Here is a 20,689-nt window from a genome sequence, read left to right as displayed (position 1 = left end):
CATTGCAAGGCTCAGTTGGTTCTAAATGAAAATGACACTGATACAGTGGCCATTTTGAAAATCTCGTTGTTGCTACTCCTCCTACATAGATGGTCATATCAACATTGGGTTTTCAATAAAATAGTTCTCATGATGCCTAACTGGTTCTAAATTAAAACTTTATCAATCTGATGTCCAATATGGCCACCATGGCAGCCATCTTGAAAAACTTATTATTGCTACTTTTCACTAAAAGATTTCCTATGATGTTTAGTTTATCCTAAATGAAGATGGTGGTGATCTGATGTCCAGTTGTTTGCAATGACAGCCATGTTGAAAATCTTGTTTTTGCTACTCTTCCAACATGGAACACAGTCATCTTAAAGATATTATTATCATTTATTACTCCTGAATGGATGTTTATATCACTTTGATAGTCCTCAATAAAATGGTGCTGATCTGACATTAAATTGGCCACCATAACAACCATCTTAAAAACACTATCACAAAACTACTTGAACACAAAGTCATAATGATAAATTTTCACCCGAAGATTTCTTATGAGGTCCTGTTGGTTTGAAATGAAATGGTACTAATCTGTTGTCCAAAATGGCCAATACAGCAGGCATATTAAAGTCTTCTTGTTCTACTCCTCATGAACAGAAAGTCGTATCTTGAATATATTGTTTTCTCCTTTCTTGTTCTGAGGTGCAAGGTTATATCTACACTAGTTTTCACCAATAGACTTTTACGATATCAAGCTGGTATTAAATGAAAATGGTGGCAGTCATGCATACAAATATGGCCACCATAAATATATTAAAATCTTGCTGTCACTATCTTCACTGAATGCATGATAATTATGACATGGGGTTTTCACCAAGTCCTAAACGAAAATGGTGCCAGTTGTACATCCAGTATGGATGCCACAATGACTGTCTCAAACGTGTTATTGTCACAACTTCCTATGAATGGGTGATCATTATGATATGAAAGTTTTTACCAAAAGATTTTTCATGATTTCTCCTTGTTGTAATAATGACCTTATTTAAAGAGGATAACACAGTTAGCTAAGAACTAATCTACCTTGAGGCCCTCATACAAAAGGAATTTATTTATTTTAGCTGCATCTCTGAAGCCACTGGATATATTGGGTTTGGAAGAAGGAAATAGAGTGGGAATTTCTAATCTCAACTGGAATAATATTCCTGAGCAGAGTTCCAGAGTAATGGAAACTTTTAAAAAATAATTCCTTATTTGGTTTGGGAATTTTATATGTTAGGTAGACATGGATTGCAGGTGGGAAGTATTACCAGATAGCCTATACTGGAATAGTGATTGTAAATATTCAGGAGCACTATTATGAGATATCCTGTACATTAATTTGGCTTTTCTCAAACAGATTCGGTCTTTAATAGGTAATATTTTTAACTTACCAGCTTAATTTTCCTTGCTTTCTTTCTGGATTGATATTAGCTCTAATGCTCTTTTTTGAAGATGTGCCAGCTTTGCCATGTTTTTATTATTTGAATTACCCCCTACTGTATTACAGTTGTCTAAATAGGGTTGTATGTAACTGTTATAAAATAGTTTTCTGTGCCTTTCAGGGAGAAAATGTCTTATCCTACTGAGAAGCCATAAACATGAATTGACTTTTTTACTGATATGTTTGATATGTTCAGTTCATGATAGGTTATTATCTACCAGAACACCAAGTAGTCTATCATGACAGACATTTGCTTGGGTTCGAGTCTAGGATTTGGCCAATGCGGGTATGTGAGAAAGCTTGCCAGTAGCTTCTCGTGGGTCGGTGATTCTTCCTGGGGTTTTCCAGGGTTCGTCCTTCACCATTGATACTGGTCCCCATGCATAGCCTATTGTGTGCTGAAAAATGGCATTAAACCCCACAACAACAACAACAACAACAGACCATTTGCAAATTGTTATCCTTCCATGTCAGACATAGTTCATCACTATCAAGATTTGTCCTTTTTTGCCATGCTAAGATAAGTAATATTTTAGTTTTACCACCATGCCATTGCATGTACACCAGTTTTCCAGTTTGTTTAGGGCATTCTGTAAAGAAGTTTCGAGTTCATGCTTTGTGTTTTGGATGTCTGACAATGTTGTGTCATCTGCATAGAGATCTGTAGATGATATTGAGTCTCTTAGTAAAAGTGGTAGGTTATTAATAAATAAAATAGATAGCAATGGACCTAGAAATGAGCCTTGTGGTACTCCATATCTAATTTTTCCAGGTTCAGACAGAACATTATTTATGTAAACATGTTGTGTTCTCTCACTTAAGTAAGAAGTAAACCATCAAAATATTCTTTCATCACGTTGGTAGATGTTCAGTTTCTTCAAAAGGATTTTATGATCCACCATGTCTAAAGCTTTCCTAAAATCTACAAATATAGATCCTATTATTCTACCTTGGTCAAGTGCTTGAAGCCATTTTTCAGTTAGGGAGATCAAATCAGTCTCACAGGAATGTTTCTGTCTAAAGCCTGATTGATTAGGGTGTAACAGCAATTGTTTGGTTAAATATGACATGAATGAGTCATGGACATGTTTTTCAATCACTTTTGACAAGTTTGGTAGTATTGAGATTGGTCGGTAGTTATCAGCATCATCCTTAGGACCAGATTTGTGAATAGGAGTTACTATTGCAGTTTTCCATATTTTGGGGACAGATGAAGTTGCAATACTTAAACTGATTATGAATGTTATGCTATCTACAATAGTAGAGGCAGAAGATTTAATGAGTCGTGGATCAATCTGATCAAGTCCTTTAGCTTTCTTGGTATCAAGTTCACTGAGACATTTTTTAACAAAGATTTTTGATACTGGTGGGATAGAGAAACACACCTCCGTAGAGATTTTGCTGCTGAAGAACTTTTTCAGTTCATTAAAGTTGTTTGCTATCACTGGTTCTTTTAACTTTCTGGTAATGTTGGTGAAAATATAATTGAAAACATGTAAATGAAAATGGTGCCAAGCTGACATCCAATATGTGCACCAGTGCTGTTCATTTGAACATCTTGTTTGTGCTGAAGAATATTTCAATTACTTCAACAATAGTCTTATCTTGAATTCCATGAAATTCATTTGCACTGTACTGTAGAATGAAAGATGACATTAAACGGTGCCTTTAATACTTTTACATGAGCTGATTTGAGTTGTAACCATTAGTACCATACTAATGATACTTAACTCAATGAATAACTTTTAACATAAATAATTTACTCCTCACAGCTGAAATAGTGAACACAACTTTTAATACAAATAATTGACTTTTAAACAGTAGAAATAGTGTGCACAACTTTTAATCCAAATAACTGACTTGTCAGAGTAGAAAGAGTGTTCACAACTTTTAATACAAATAATTGACTTGACACAGTAGAAATAGTCTGCACAACTTCTAATACAAATAAATGACTTTTCACAATAGGATGTGTACACAGCATTTAATATAAATGATTGACTCATCACAGTAGAAATAGTGTACTCAACTTTTAATGCAAATACTTGACTTGTTACAGTAGAAATAGTGTACACAACTTTTCTTACAAATAACTGACTTGTCACAATAGAATAGTGTATATAACTTTTAATACAAATAATTGACTGGTCTAATACAAATAATTGACTGGTCACAATAGAATAGTGTATACAACTTTTAATACAAATAATTGACTGGTCACGGTAGAAATAGTTATATAACTTTTAATATAAATAATTGACTGGTCACAATAGAATCATGTATACAACTTTTAATACAAATAATTTGACTGTTCATAATAGAAAAGTGTATACTACTTTTAATACAAACAATTGACTTGTCACAATATAATAATAGTATACAACTTGTAATACAAATAATTGACTGGTCACAGTAGAAATAGTGTATACAACTTTTAATACAAATAACTTACTTGTCACAATAGAATCGTGTACAACTTTTAATACAAATAATTGACTGGTCACAGTAGAAATAGTGTATACAACGTTTAATACAAAACTGAGTTTTCATTGGAGAAATAGTGTATTCAACATTTAATACAATTAATTGACTTGGCATAGTAGATATAGCATGTACAAGAGTTAATACAAATAATTGACTTGTCACAGTAGAAATAGTGCTTACAAATTTTGATACAGATATTTGTCTTATCACAGTAGAAATAGTTTGTACTAATTTTGAGAGAAAATTGACTTATCACAGTAGAAATAGTATGCACAATGTTTGATGGAAAATTTACTTATCACAATTAAGAAGTTGATAATGAACTAACGTAGTAACAGCTTGAATTTTTATTGGTTTTGAGATTAACAGATAGTTGATAATGTGATTAAAATATTAACAGTGTTTTCAACCCAGTATCTTAGAGTAAATGATGTCGGTTGTTCCATGCCAAATTTAGAAGATATGTTTAAAGCTATTGAAACCAATCAGATTTTGAATCCAGAAAACTGTAAAGCTTTTGAATCTTTAATTTACTCTTTGTGTGATGAAGTTGATAAATATGTAGAAAAGTGATTGCTTTGTATAATTGTTTAAAGGTTGTTAAATATGTAGAGAAGTGAGTACTTTTTTTTTAACTGTTTAAAAGTTGTATAGATATTGTATAGTTTGAACCATAATGATATTATTGCCTTGGTATTTGGACCTTGTTGCTAATTTAGAACTCTGTATTGAAGTCAACTTAGACACTTTAGAATTGTACACATCTAAGTTTCTTGTGATTAACATCTTTATTTTGTCTTTGGTTAGTGGCTTGTATATTAGCAGATAGCCTTCCAATATTGTGTAGGCATCTTATTACACATCACTGGTGTGGCAAGCTGATTAACAATTCAGCCTAATGAATGGTCTAGTCATTTATGATAACCACTTTATTGTCATCTCAAAAAAGGACCATCACCACTGGTTTAATCTGATCTCCATGAAGATAGAAAAGTAGGAATAGATGTCCACCACAGTGCTTTACATGACTTGTATGGAATTCTTAACAACTATATAATGGAGAGACAGATGGATGGATGGAAAGATAAGAACAAGCGTCCATTGTGGTAGGGCATAACAAAATATGCCCACCTGTTATGAAAAAGCCATTTTAAAAGTAAACAGAAAGCATGACCTTCTACATCTGGCCTTTAAGGCTTGATATCAAATACAGAACATAGGTCACAACTGAAGTACATTATAGAGCTCACCAGCCTGCAGACTTGTGTGTGTGTGTGTGTGTGTGATTTGGATTTTTAATGCTTTAAAAACGTTTCAGCCATATCTCTACAATGTCTGCATTGTGACAGTTTATAGTGATGTATTGCACTGGGGCGTCATGTCATAGACATATAGTATCATGTCCCAACCAGTCACATTATCCTGAGAGCAGCCCAACCAGTTATAACACTAACTTCTTAATGCTGAGGGTCAATTGAGGCAGCTAGTTAGTAACAATTTTTGTTAGTCTATGGTATGACTTGGCTGGGGTTCAAAACGGTAACCTCCCGCATCTGAAGCAGATGCCCTAACCACTTGAAGAAATTTAAGTGAATATTCAGCCTGAGTGGCTGAAATTTAAATCTGACTAATTTTGACCAATCATAATGCCTAGTCTGATACTCAGGGGTCCTGTGCCCTCCTGATTTTTAAGGAGGTCCTGGAAACCAAATAGAAAATGAAAATATCCTGAAAACCTGCTTGAAAATTATTTTTTGTCATAAAATGTCATGGAATTTGATATTGAAAAGCTAAACTAAAAATTTTGTTATAGAAAATACATTTTTTGACAGAAAACTTTGCAATGAGCAATTATGCAATGATTGTCATATGACGTCTTTAGCCATGGTTGAGTCTGCTAACTAAGAGATTTTTGCTCACATGCCTAATCATTTATATGCATGCACAGTCATTGATATTCTCTTTCTGCATTGGAAATTTCTTTATTTACGGAATTTGATTTGTATCATCTACAATGACAAGACTAAATATTCTTTCATCCCGAATTGTTTTGAATAATGATTTAAAATGACAGCATTCTGCAGTGGGTGGTTAGAATATGACTGTTTTCATGGATGGCTTCAGCAAGTAACCAATCAAAATTCAAAGCATTCTGTGGAATATGTTCAATGTATATCAATATTTCCAACATGGGAGAGTCTGCCTTGACATAACATTATTATAGGGCTAAATTTAGTTATTTCAGGTGCTATGGTATTTATATTAGTTTTAGAAGGAAAGATATATTTGTGTATAAATTTTCTAAATTCTCTACATAAATTTAATAACAGTATGTCTATGATAGAGGAGTAACTCTACAGTCACTGTTAGATTTAGAGGCAGAGATTTGGGGTCGATACTAGGTTACCAGCAGCTATTCAAATGCTATGGTGTCAAGTTACAGTCCAGAGAAATTGAAACAAAGGAGTCAGTAGGACAGTTGGAAGATGTGTTTGTAAAGCTAATTAAAATCAATTATAGCAAGTTTGCCTTAATGCTTAAACATTAAAATTAGTGACCATTTGAAGGGAAATTTGAATCTCTTTTAGTAGGTATAAGGTGCTTAAAATAGAGTTGAGTAGTTATAGTTTAATTTTGAAGTAATTTGCTCAGAAGGATAAAGTTTACAAGTAATTTCATATTCAAAATAATATTTTTGTAAATTCTAACACACAGCATCAGTGGAAAAAGAGTGTGTATGGAGAGTACATATATGGCTTTATTTTGGATTACAAAATTTAGATTCTGTGCATTTTGATATGTAGATTAGAGTTAGATAAAGCGTCTGCACCTAACACAATCAGACCAGAATATTAGTTTAGAATAGGTCTTCAGGGAATGTTTTCTCTGAAGTCCGCTAGGATTGTTTAAATAACCAGGTCAAACACAGTGCAGGGAGTCAGCATGAAGAACTAGGGGCAACATACTTCATTAAAGGTAGAAAAAGAAGAAACCCTCTTGCTTGTGACTAATTCCCCATAGCGCAGTGACATCAGAAAGGCGCTACTACAACATACAAGATCAGCGATGCACAAGAGAAACACATATAGAGTGGCAAACTGTGTCTTATTTTCAAGACATGTGAAGCAACTAAATCAGGTCAGAGAAACACTGTGTTGGCATCAACATCACCACCTGAAAATCAAGTTACAATACCAACATACTATCATCCGTTATAAAAAGATGGCAGTGTATATGAACTTTTATCCCAATCTAGTCAGTTTGGCTTTGCTTCCTAGTTCTGATCAAAGTTTGATTCAACTGCATGTCGCTGACACCTAAAAGTAGAGATTCTCTAAAAGTTTTTAAGCACATTATACTTTGAATACAAATATTGGATGTAAAGATTAAACAATGACCACCATTATGCCAGAAAAAGTTTTGTTGCTGCTATTAGGTCTGTATGTGACCTTTTAATAGTGTTGGAGGACTAGAGAATAACAATAAGAAGTAGTGCTGTTCCAAGTAATCAAGTTACTTGAACATGACTTGTTTGATTGATTAATTGAGTATGACTTTTCATGATCGAGTTTCAATACAGTACTGATAAATTTATGAAATTAATATTACTACAGAGTTGGAATGACCCCAAAAGATATAAATTTAATAATGCAATTATAGAAATGATAGTGTAGACTGTGCTAAATTTAAGACAGCATGAAGAATATTTTGATTCATGATTTTTATTCAGTTTTGAAACATAATTTAGCCATGATATAATCAACCCACTTTAAAAATGGCAAGCAAAAAGTGAAAGTGAACTTTCTGAATTTCCTGGAAGATTCAATCAAAAGTATAGGCTTCCTTTGGATTCCAGAAAGGGAAATGGCTTGGCAAATAATAGTTGCCTAAATCTGACAAAAGTAATTTGCAAATAGTGTGAAAAAGAATACATGTTCATTGGCTAGTAAAAGACGTGTACAGGATCTCAAACAAAAGTGTTTTTGATTTTATGATCTTTTCTTGACAAGTCTTGCCATATTATTTATAAAAAAGAACATCCTATAGATAAATATTGTTTTGTATTATAGGCTTAAAGGGTAAATCACACTGCATTTACTTACATTTTTATTAAAATGTTATGTAACAAATGTCCAAAGAAAATAGGGATGCACAATGATTTTTTAAATTTTTAACTAATAAAAAATACTTTGCACCATGTAAACTGTAGCAAGGTATAATGCTAAAAATGAAGTATTCTGGGTAGTATGACTTCCTGTTTCATTTTGGTGAATTTTCAGTGTTTTAATTTATGACGTTTTTCAAAACTACTTAAAACTATTGCTCCAAAAGTTTGATCAGTGGTAAATTTCTCTCCCTAAGCTTTGTTAAATATGTTTTTTTTTTCTTTTTTAAGTTATTTAAAAAAAGACTTCTTTTGGAAGCACATTCTGAGGAGTTTTAAAACTTACTTCAACCCTCCCCTTTGTCATGTCATGGAATAAGGCAAGAAAACTTGGTAATGAATTGGAAGAATTTTGTGCAATTGATTTCATAGAGCATAGTTTTACAGAGGGTAGTTATTTTTGTTTTATTTTCTCCTAGTGGTGACTGAGTATTATTTTCTTCTAGTGGTGACTGTGTATTATTTGCATCTCATCATAGTTTCCTCAAAGTGAGATACCCATATATCGTGATATGGGTACTTTACCATTGGTTCTTGCAATTTTTTGATAGTATTTATAGGAGGTATATTTGTCATGTACAGGCACAATGACCACATGACTCATGTCAGGGATAGTCTGTATAGTACATGACTTACTACAGCCATTTGGCTTGGAGGGGCTAGATAAAGCTGGAAGGGCTGACAGCATAACAGCACATAGCTCACAGTGGTAACCTGAACTTCCAATGAAGCTGCATAGCAGTATGGCAGCAGAGCTGTATGTGTAGCAATAAGACGGCCATGTTGTAAATTGGCTGGCAGGGGCAGCACAATTTGTAACAGAGATTCATTAAAGGATATGGATTCCTGAATGTGCAAAAAGAGAGTGATCACTGTTCTGATTGTATGAACCATACTTATCTTTAAATCAGGTTGTTGTATGAACCATACTTATCTTTAAATCAGATTGTTGTATGAACCATACTTATCTTTAAATCAGATTGTTGAATGAACCATACTTGTCATTAAATCAGGTTGTTAACCAGATGTACATGCCCCAATGGGTGAAAACATCTATAATTTAAATGACGATGATGATGATGAAGAAAGGTTCAGAAAGGGCTTTGATACCACTCCCTGTTTAATTCTACTTAATGCAGGGGACTAACACAACAATGTAGTGATGCACTGTAATTAAGGGTCATTCTAAAGTCAGTGGTTTGTTAGCCTAAACCAAATGCAAGATTGATTGACCCTTTCCTAGAAAAGTAACCTTATCACAGTACTGAAGAAATTGCAGAGCTCATTACTTTGTACTAGTAGTTTATCTGTTACTTTGTTCCTGATATTTCTTAATGAATGAAAAAGTGTGTACTTGTTGGCAAAAGCATGAGACCATTTACTTCTGTATAGATTTATATTGGAACCTGAAGAGTCATACTTAACCTACATATTGCGTGCATCAGCATCCTTTACATTATAAATTGCAGCTTCATCCATTTTGAAGTAAAGAAGACATAAGAAAGAATAGTTTAAAGTTTCTGTTTCACTTTTCGTAATAAATAAACATGGCACCAAAGGATGAGTTTTGAAAAGATTGTTTAGATTTCTATGTACAGGCAGAACAAGTGTTATGAATATTTAATTTAAATAAATTTGTTTGTTAGTTTTAATATTTTTAATTTTTTATATTTTTGTTATATGTGTTATGTGTTTAGGCTCGAATAAACAGTAACACAGGAAAGAGTGAAAACAACAAGCTTTGAGAAATTTAATAAACCATTTATTTCCTTGGAAAAATACTGTATGAATGAAAAAATAAGAACTTATGGATTTAAGAATCAGATCCAAAATTAATCCAAGAATAATCCATGAATAAAATTTTAGAAGTCCTAATATTGAAATGTTCTAATGATTTCAAGTTCGAGTCCCGACAAAGAATCCAAGATGGAAGGTGATGACGTATGCTGTATCCTGTTCAGTGTTGTCTACTTTTCCTTGTAGAAATACAATAAATAATCCTCAGGTTTTGGAAATCCAAATAAAAATTTTAAGAAATGTCTTTGTTCAAGAATTCTGTATGAGCACTCAAAAATATTTCCAGGGAAATGAATTAATCCTTTTGAATCCAAATAATTTGGATAAACATTAAACTGTAATTCCCAAAATGACACAACAAAAGAAGCACCTTTACATCTCAGTGTTTAGAAGCCCAACTGAGATTATATATCTAAACAGTGATTTAAAACTGAATTTTACACAAAACAGATGCCCAGATAAGGGTCACATGATCATGTTTACATATAAAAAATCACATATCCCTGTATGCCCTTGATAAAAACCAATCATTTTACTCCGAGAGTAAAAGTTGTTTACTTCACTGAAAACTATTTACAAGTCGAGGGTTACTAATTTTGAATTAAGGTCAGGAACCAGGTCAGCCTTATGTATGAGTTCCTAGTAAACAAAACTACATTATTTTGACATACAGTGAAATAAAAAAAATAGAAAGATTTTAAAACTTACAAACAATTAAATCAGATATAAATTAAATCATATACATAACATTCACTATGGCTGATGAAACATTGTATCTAGTTGCTGACCTTGTTCCAAAATCAGTGACAGTTTTGGTAAAGAAACTTTTTTTAAATTTTTGTTATCTTTCTCAGTGTAAGAATCATTAAGTTGAGTCAGGGTCATACCTGGACTATGTGATATTTATCATGTGCCAATTGGTAACAAACTTCTATTTTTCCAGATGAATGAACCTTTGATTCTCATCTGGGAATCTGTTTTGCATTCTAATTAGTTGTATAGCCAATGTTTTGATAAAGGATTGTCAGTTGTGCTTAAAACACTTGACATATTAAGTTATATTATGTTGTGACCAGTTTGGGCTGAATTTTATTTTTCTTCGAATTATTGAATTCAAGTGATTGTTTTCCCTGGAAATATGAAAGTGCTCTGATAATTCTTTGACAAAGACATTAACTGGAATTTATACTGAATTCAAAACTGGAATAATATTTTCTGTGATTCAACAAGGGACTGCACTTCATAGGTTATTACAGATGTCATTGCCTTCCATCTTGATTTTCATCGGGATTTGAACTGAAATTCACTTGAACGTTTTATTGATAAGACTTGTGTTTTAATTCTTGGATTACTATTTGGATTCGATTTGCAATACTGTTAGTTCTTTTTTTTTCATTTTTCACTTTTTATTCTAGGGAAATAAATTATTTGTTAAACTTTACAATTCACTCTTTTCTGTTTAAGAGCATAGACTCATAACACAAGACACTACAGATTTAAACCAGTTGACAAACTTAATGAAATTACTGACACATTTAAAGTATACTAGTATAAGATGCCTGCAATTTGACATTCTGTTGTTGTTGTTGTTGTTGGGTTTAACGCCATTTTTCAGCACACGATAGGCTATACATGGCGGCCAGTATTAATAGTGGAGGAAGAATCCGGGAAAACCCCGGAAAGAACCACCGACCCACGACAAGCTACTGGCAAGCTTTCTCACATACCCACACTGGCCGAATCCAAGACTCGATCCCACGCAGACAGAGGTGAGATGGCAGTGATCCGTAATGGAGAGCGCTTTAGACCACTTGGCCACACGGGGCCCCTTGACATTCTGTAACAAATAGTCCTAGTAATTTATTCAATGGTTATATGAACTATAGTTTAGTTTCAGAGCCATGTATCTTGTAATGGTGCAAGAAGTTTGTGGAGATAATTTTGCAGTACGTTCTGTCATGGTCAGCATTACATGTAACCATTAAAATCTACATATGGGCATTAAATTGTTGACTTTTAGGGTAAATTTTCTTTTTTAAATTATTTGTATCAAATATGCTGAAAATTAATTTTTCTGTTTCTGGAAATATATGTCAGTGAATCATTAATTAGCAAACTAAGGTAGTTAGGGTAAGGAATGAAGTCCATTAATTCATTTGTTTAATTAAGTTTTAAATTCTTTCAACTGAAAATATTGAGGGTATTTGCATTAGAATTGTGTGCCAACAGGCATGGTTCACCTAGTCATTTAGAGCCCACAGGGGCACAGTAAATCATTCAAATGTCATGTTCAGTTTCATTTTGTGTTTGTAATGGGTTAAATTGTTTTATGGGGGGGGGGAGCTCATGCTATTCTGTTCTGTGATCTTTGCTCTATGCTCAGATCTTTTTTATTCCATCCATTAATTTCATATTTCATTTTATTGTTTACTCAGTCTGGGGAATAACACTGGTCAATCATCTCCTAGATAAGATAACAAAAACAATAAGGTCTGGGGAGATCAAACACCATCACCCGACCTCATGACATACCTGCAAGCACCCCTCTCTCCCTGTTGTGTGTGCCTGCTTGCAATCTCTTAGTGGAGATGGTTTAGATTTCAGGGCTTGATTCAGCAACAAAAAAGTCTACCGATCAGTGACATCTCAACTCTGTCCATGTGGTTTTGAGTCTCAGGCATGACATAATCTCTATAATTTTAAGCAATTCTGGCAACACCTTTGCTAAATCAGTTCTATACACTCATGACCTCATTTAACAAGTTGCTAGTTTATTTTTAAGTCCATGTTACAACTTAATTCAGTAAAAACTCCTTCCCCTTCCTCTGCCCTCTTTCTCCCTCAACCCCGACCAACTGGGCCTACCCTAACCACCTCAGTTTTTGTGTAGCCCACCTCATTATAGTAATCACTTTGACATTTTATGTCTGTCCACATCCTAGGTTAAGGTCATAGGTTATTGTAGATGTCACCTTGACATTTATGTACGTGTTTGTACCTCTGCCTACAGCCTTAATCAAGATCAATGTAGCAATCACTTTGAAGTTTATGTACATGTCTGCATCAGAGGTTCCATTACAACGGTATATGCAAGTACAAATACATGTAATAAAATGTTGCCTCTGTACTGGAAAAAATTATGTTGTTATTCATGTACATACAAACTGTAAAATGTGTTTTTAGTCCTAAATCATTTCATCAGGTGTATGGAACACTAGTAGGAAAGATTAAATGGTCCATTTCAGATGGTGTATGGAAAAGTAGGGAGGATTAAACAGCCGATTTTAGATGGTGTATGAAAAACAAGTAGGAAGGATTATTAACAGTCTATTTCAGATGGTGTATGGAACACTTGGAAGGATTAAACAGTCCATGTCAAAATTGTTTTAATTGAGATGAACATGAAAGATGTTATTAAGCAAAACAAAATGTAGTTAGCACAAAATTAAATCATAATAATCTAATTAGAAAAATTTATTGCACATGAATTTCATAAAATAGCACAGATCAGACAGTTTCTACCATGTGTGGCAAACTCTCCACTTAAGTACTTGTTGGCTATAGTTAGTACAAATGAAGCTCAGTTTAGAATGGTAAAACAGCTGGATTCTTTAACATCTGTTCATAACACACACAAGTAGGCTGATAAATGATACCAGTCATAGCTGAACTAAATAATTGATAATCATTTTGATTACAGTAGCTTCCCATTTAGAGTCCTCAATCCTCATTTGTCCAGTAGGATTTTTTTTGCCTGCCTTTGGAAAGAAAAGTTGAAGATGACTGTTAACATTCTAATCACTGCATGCATGTTTTGTATCAGTGATTAGATACATTTTGTTATATGTATAGTATTAGTGATTAGATACATTTTGTTATATGTATAGTATTAGTGATTAGATACATGATGTTACATGTCTGGTATTAATGATCACATACATGGTGTAATATGTCTGGTATTATTGATTGGATACATGGTGTTATATGTATAGTATTGATGATTAGATACATTACGTTGTATGTCTAGTATTAGTAATTAGATACATGATGTTATATGTATTTTGTATTAGTGATTAGATACATGGTGTTATATGTCTAGTATTAGTGATTAGATACATAATGTTATATGTCTAGTATTAGTGATTAGATACATGGTGTTATATGTTTAGTATTAGTGATTAGATACATGGTGTTATATGTCTAGTATTAGTGATTAGATACATGGTGTTATATGTCTAGCATTAGTGATTAGATACATAATGTTGTATGTCTAGTATTAGTGATTAGATACATGGTGTTATATGTCTAGCATTAGTGATTAGATACATGGTGTTATATGTCTAGTATTAGTGATTAGATACATAATGTTATATGTATTTTGTATAAATGATTAGATACATGATGTTATATGTTTAGTATTAGTGATTAGATACATGGTGTTATATGTCTAGCATTAGTGATTAGATACATGGTATTATATGTATAGTACTAGTGGTTAGATACATGGTATTATATATCTAGTATTAGTGATTAGATACATAATGTTATATGTATTTTGTATAAATGATTAGATACATGGTATTATATGTATAGTATTAGTGGTTAGATACATAATGTTATATGTTTAGTATTAGTGATTAGATACATGGTGTTATATGTCTAGCATTAGTGATTAGATACATAATGTTATATGTCTAGTATTAGTGATTAGATACATGGTGTTATATGTCTAGCATTAGTGATTAGATACATGGTGTTATATGTCTAGTATTAGTGATTAGATACATAATGTTATATGTATTTTGTATAAATGATTAGATACATGGTGTTATATGTTTAGTATTAGTGATTAGATACATGGTGTTATATGTCTAGCATTAGTGATTAGATACATGGTATTATATGTATAGTATTAGTGGTTAGATACATAATGTTATATGTATTTTGTATAAATGATTAGATACATGGTGTTATATGTTTAGTATATGTGATTAGATACATGGTGTTATATGTCTAGCATTAGTGATTAGATACATGGTATTATATGTATAGTATTAGTGGTTAGATACATAATGTTATATGTTTAGTATTAGTGATTAGATACATGGTGTTATATGTGCTCTGATTGTGGTACTCTAAGTATGATCCAAGCAGCTGTGTTTTGAACTTTTTGAAGTTTCTGGAGTAGATATTGAGATGAACCACACAGAATTGAGTTACAGTAGTCCAGTCTTGAAAGTACTAATGAACACACAAGTGTTTTAGTGGCATCAACTGAAAGATATTTGAGAATTGAGCTGATGTGTCTCAACTCGAGATATGCAGCCTTGCATATGTTCATGACATGTTGGTGCAATGTGAGAGTACTGTCCAGAGTAACACCTAGATTTCATACTGATTGTGTGAATTTAATGTTGGTGTTGCTGATATTTATTGTTTGAGGTAAAGGATGTGAATGAGAAAGTCTTTGTGTTGTGATCAGAATGATTAGATACATGGTGTTGTATGTCTAGTATTAATCATTAGATACATTGTGTTATATGTCTAGTATTAGTGATTAGATACATGGTGTTATATGTGTAGTATTAGTGATTAGATATATGATGTTATGTATCTAGTATTAGTGATTAGATACAGGATGTTATATATCTAGTATTAATGATTAGATATATGATGTTTCATGTCTAGTATTAATGATTAGATACATGGTGGTATATGTCTAGTATTAATCATTAGATACATTTTTTATGTCTAGCATTAATAATTGAAACATGGTGTTATATTCTGGTAGTAATTAGATAATTGGTGTTGTATTCTGGTGGTAATTACATACATGGTGTTATAGTTTGGTAGTCATTAGATACATTGTGTTATATTCTGGTAGTCATTAGATACATGGTGCTGTTTTCTGATAGTAATTAGATACATGGTGTTATATATTCCTCCTTCTATGTCATTTAAGAGGGCAAATTCAGACATTGGAATAATATTTGAGGATCTTTGTTGGTGTGAAAATTAGAGAGGAATTACACTTGTATCACATACTATTGGCAGCTAAATTTTTATCATGAAGTTATATTCGAGGTTAAGAAATACCAGAGAACATAAAGATATTCATCAACATAGGGTTGACAAATTCATACCCATGCATATGCAGCAGTCAGGGATTGAACTTAGGACTGTAGGGGTACAAACTTAGCAACTGCTGTATTTATAACTAAGGTTACCTAAGCTTTAAAATTCCCTTGCTATATTACTGAAGATGGAGCTAAGGTGACCTCATTCAGCTGCTGAGCCAATGGTTTAAACACTGTTAAGTATTCAGTGTGCAAGAACATGGCCCTTTGGTTCACACTGTTAAGTATTCGGTGTGCAAGAACATGGCCCTTTGGTTCACACTGTTAAGTATTCGGTGTGCAAGAACATGGCCCTTTGTTTCACACTGTTAAGTATTCAGTGTGCAAGAACATGGCCCTTTGGTTCACACTGTTAAGTATTCAGTGTGCAAGAACATGGCCCTTTGGTTCACACTGTTAAGTATTCAGTGTGCAAGAACATGGCCCTTTGGTTCACACTGTTAAGTATTCAGTGTGCAAGAACATGGCCTTTTGGTTCACACTGTTAAGTATTCAGTGTGCAAGAACATGGCCCTTTGGTTCACACTGTTAAGTATTCAGTGTGCAAGAACATGGCCCTTTGGTTCACACTGTTAAGTATTCAGTGTGCAAGAACATGGCCCTTTGTTTCACACTGTTAAGTATTCAGTGTGCAAGAACATGGCCCTTTGGTTCACACTGTTAAGTATTCAGTGTGCAAGAACATGGCCCTTTGGTTCACACTGTTAAGTACTGAGTATGCAAGAACATGGCCCTTTGTTTCACACTGTTAAGTATTCAGTGTGCAAGAACATGGCCCTTTGGTTCACGCTGTTAAGTATTCAGTGTGCAAGAACATGGCCCTTTGTTTCACACTGTTAAGTATTCAGTGTGCAAGAACATGGCCTTTTGGTTCACACTGTTAAGTATTCAGTGTGCAAGAACATGGCCCTTTGGTTCACACTGTTAAGTACTGAGTATGCAAGAACATGGCCCTTTGTTTCACACTGTTAAGTATTCAGTGTGCAAGAACATGGCCCTTTGGTTCACACTGTTAAGTATTCAGTGTGCAAGAACATGGCCCTTTGATTCACACTGTTAAGTACTGAGTATGCAAGAACATGGCCCTTTGTTTCACACTGTTAAGTATTCAGTGTGCAAGAACATGGCCCTTTGGTTCACACTGTTAAGTATTCAGTGTGCAAGAACATGGCCCTTTGATTCACACTGTTAAGTACTGAGTATGCAAGAACATGGCCCTTTGTTTCACACTGTTAAGTATTCAGTGTGCAAGAACATGGCCCTTTGGTTCACACTGTTAAGTATTCAGTGTGCAAGAACATGGCCCTTTGTTTCACACTGTTAAGTATTCAGTGTGCAAGAACATGGCCCTTTGATTCACACTGTTAAGTACTGAGTGTGCAAGAACATGGCCCTTTGGTTCACACTGTTAAGTATTCAGTGTGCAAGAACATGGCCCTTTGATTCACACTGTTACGTACTGAGTGTGCAAGAACATGGCCCTTTGTTTCACACTGTTAAGTACTGAGTGTGCAAGAACATGGCCCTTTGTTTCACACTGTTAAGTATTCAATGTGCAAGAACATGGCCCTTTGGTTCACACTGTTAAGTACTGAGTGTGCAAGAACATGGCCTTTTGGTTCACACTGTTAAGTACTCAATACATAAGAAAACAGCCCTTTGATGTATACTTCAGTAATTTTTATGCATTAAATGCTGTTGTGAACTAAATTTCTCATAATTGTGGAATAGAAGATGTGTTAAATCTGGATTACAGTGGAAGTTGGATATGATAAAACAAGGTCACTGTCCATTACCTTTTCTTTACTGATGGCTAATATTTGTTCACTTTAAACACTTAAAATATAACTAATTCTCTTATCTCTGTTCCAGAAGTCTTGTGGTGCTGTGTTTGTTAGTGAAGTAGAAACCACTAAACAAGTGACAAAAAACATAATAACAAAAGCCACTGCTGGAGAGGAACACAAGAAGAGGAGTTCAAAGTACACACTTGCTGTTGGTTCCAGCTTTGGACATGGTTTGTACACATAATTTTACATTAATTAAGCCTTGTACTAGTAACATTGTCCATCTATCCACAGTTTGGTTTCTTGCAAGAGAATTTAATTGGGAATTGTTGGATTTCAGCCACTGTTGCTTATGTCCATGAGACCTGAGAAATGATGTTAGATTTTAGTCATTATTTAATGGCCCCTAGTTCCCAGTTTCTGCTGGATAATTTTACTGGGATGGATGGATTTCAGCTTGATATTATTTGGACCTTGTAGAATGTCAGAAACTGAACTCATTCAACCTATTTTTTAGGAGTCCTGTCTCTGATAGTGCTTCCTCCAAACTTTGGTTTTCACAGCTTGGCTTTAGCAAGGGCTGTTGGATTTAACACAGATTTGATATGCACGTTTATATTGATTAAGTTCATTGTTGAGTTTAGTTTCCAGCTTTGGTTTTTGCACAGAATCATCCAGCAAAACATCTGTGCAACTTAATTATCCAACTCTTGCATCGCCAACATTTTACATTATGGTTTGTAGAGTTATGAACCATTATTGTTGAATAATATCATCCCTGTTTCCACCTCTTTTGAAGGCCCAACTAAACAAAATATAGCAAGCAGGTCTATTTGAGATGCACCCATCACTACTGGCTCTTGCTGTATCAGAAAAATTGCATCTTAATGTAATATTCTTTGGTGTAATCTCAGTCTGCCACAATTTTGTTTTAGCTCCTGTTTAAGGTAAGAAGAATATTAAATAATGTATGACTTTTTTGTCAGAGTAGAATTTTTGTATCCAGGCCTCATTCATTCCCACCTTTATGATTTGTGTAGAATCTTTATTTAGTTTTTGTCTCATGTGTGACACCATACATACAGTGATAGTGTTGTCAAAGTCAGTTATGTGGGGGGTATTATGTATATTTCATTTGTATTGTTTGCTCGCGTTTTTGTATTTACATCTGTATTTTTTAATTGATCTTTTATCGAAAATCAAGTTAATGATGTACCAGATAAGTGACATTTATTTTATAAACAACATAATGCATAGCTAATATTTCTCTAAGGTTATAGATTAAATATTCAAATCATTATTAATGAAGGTAGACATGTTTCTTTGATTATGAGTCTAGGACATCAGTTTTCCACTTGTAAATTCTTAAGCTTGTTGACAACTTTGAATGCATTAGTGAGGAGACTGACTTACATCCTTGCTCTGTTGTTGTGGCTTAGCGTGTTATATAATGTTTCCTTTCAAAATGACTTATTCTTGCCTTAACATCTGAAGCAGAATCAATCTTGTTTTTTGTTTTTAATTTCGGATTTATTTATTCAAATTAACATTCATTGGAATTACAAAGTGCTCAATAATATTTTTGGACTAAAACATCAATTTGGAACTCAGAGAAGGAGATTTTGGAGTATAGTGTTGTGATAGATCCAAAGACTTAACACGTCAGCACATTTTAGGTCATTTGCACATTAGATTGATTGAGACTACAGGCACATCAACACATTCAGTATTGGAATATTGCTGGAATACTACTGGAATTAAAATGGAACTTCATACATTTGGACTTGTGATAGAACTTTCAGGGCTTTTAGGATTTAATTAATAAAACTATAAGTTCTTTTTAAATTTTTACTTTGTTTTCAGGGAAATAAATTATTTCTTGAAGTTCACAGACATATTGGTTTTTGCTCTTTTATGTTACTTAGTTTAGGACTTTAGAGTTGTAACAGTGGTAATTCCTCATTGGGTCTCAGGTCAGACAACATATATCTTGTGATCTTTTTCAAATGATATTTACATCAAAGTTGAATTTATTTATATTCATTCTGATGTTTTACTCTTCTGTAAATGCCTGTTATTTATTTGCTATCATCTGAAACATGTGGCAAATAAATTCGTCTTAGACCACTGTACAGGCCACTTATTAATTTGTTTTCTTCTCCCACAAGTTGCCAAGAAATTCTTCTTAGACTTCTGCAGAGGTCATTATTTAAAGTGTGGTTTTGTCCAATATGTGGCCAAGAGATTCTTCTTAGACTTCTGTGAAGGTCGTTAGTTAATTTGTGGTCTTGTCCCACATATGGCCAATTGATTCTTGTTAGACTTATGCAGAGTGCATTAGTTAATTTGTGGTCTTGTCCAACATGTGGCCAAGAGATTCTTCTTAGTTAATTAGTTAATTTGTGGTCTTGTCCAATATGTGGCCAAGAGATTCTTCTTAGTTAATTAGTTAATTTGTGGTCTTGTCCAGTATGTGGCCAAGAGATTCTTCTTAGTTAATTAGTTAATTTGTGGTCTTGTGCAACATATGGCCAAGAGATTCTTCTTAGTTAATTAGTTAATTTGTGGTCTTGTCCAATATGTGGCCAAGAGATTCTTCTTAGTTAATTAGTTAATTTGTGGTCTTGTCCAATATGTGGCCAAGAGATTCCTCTTAGTTAATTAGTTAATTTGTGGTCTTGTCCAACATGTGGCCAAGAGATTCTTCTTAGTTAATTAGTTAATTTGTGGTCTTGTCCAGTATGTGGCCAAGAGATTCTTCTTAGTTAATTAGTTAATTTGTGGCCTTGTGCAACATATGGCCAAGAGATTCTTCTTAGTTAATTAATTTGTGGTCTTGTCCAATATGTGGCCA

At 33.5% G+C, this 20,689-nt stretch overlaps 1 protein-coding gene across 1 annotated transcript in view; it reads left to right on the top strand.

The window, feature by feature from the left end:
• The window catches only part of LOC149789483 (uncharacterized), a 170,845-nt gene that overhangs the window by 88,462 nt on the left and 61,694 nt on the right, over window positions 1-20,689 (top strand). The window contains exon 2 of the mRNA XM_089971499.1: window positions 17,921-18,065. The gene's annotated coding sequence lies outside the window, so the exon portion shown is untranslated. The remainder of the gene's footprint in view (window positions 1-17,920; window positions 18,066-20,689) is intronic.

This window comes from Sinohyriopsis cumingii, chromosome 10, assembly GCF_028554795.1.
Source record: "Sinohyriopsis cumingii isolate HCF-2022 chromosome 10, ASM2855479v2, whole genome shotgun sequence".
Classification (NCBI taxonomy): domain Eukaryota; kingdom Metazoa; phylum Mollusca; class Bivalvia; order Unionida; family Unionidae; genus Sinohyriopsis; species Sinohyriopsis cumingii.
Note: the sequence above shows the minus strand (reverse complement) of the source record. Positions and strands in the feature narration are given on the sequence as shown.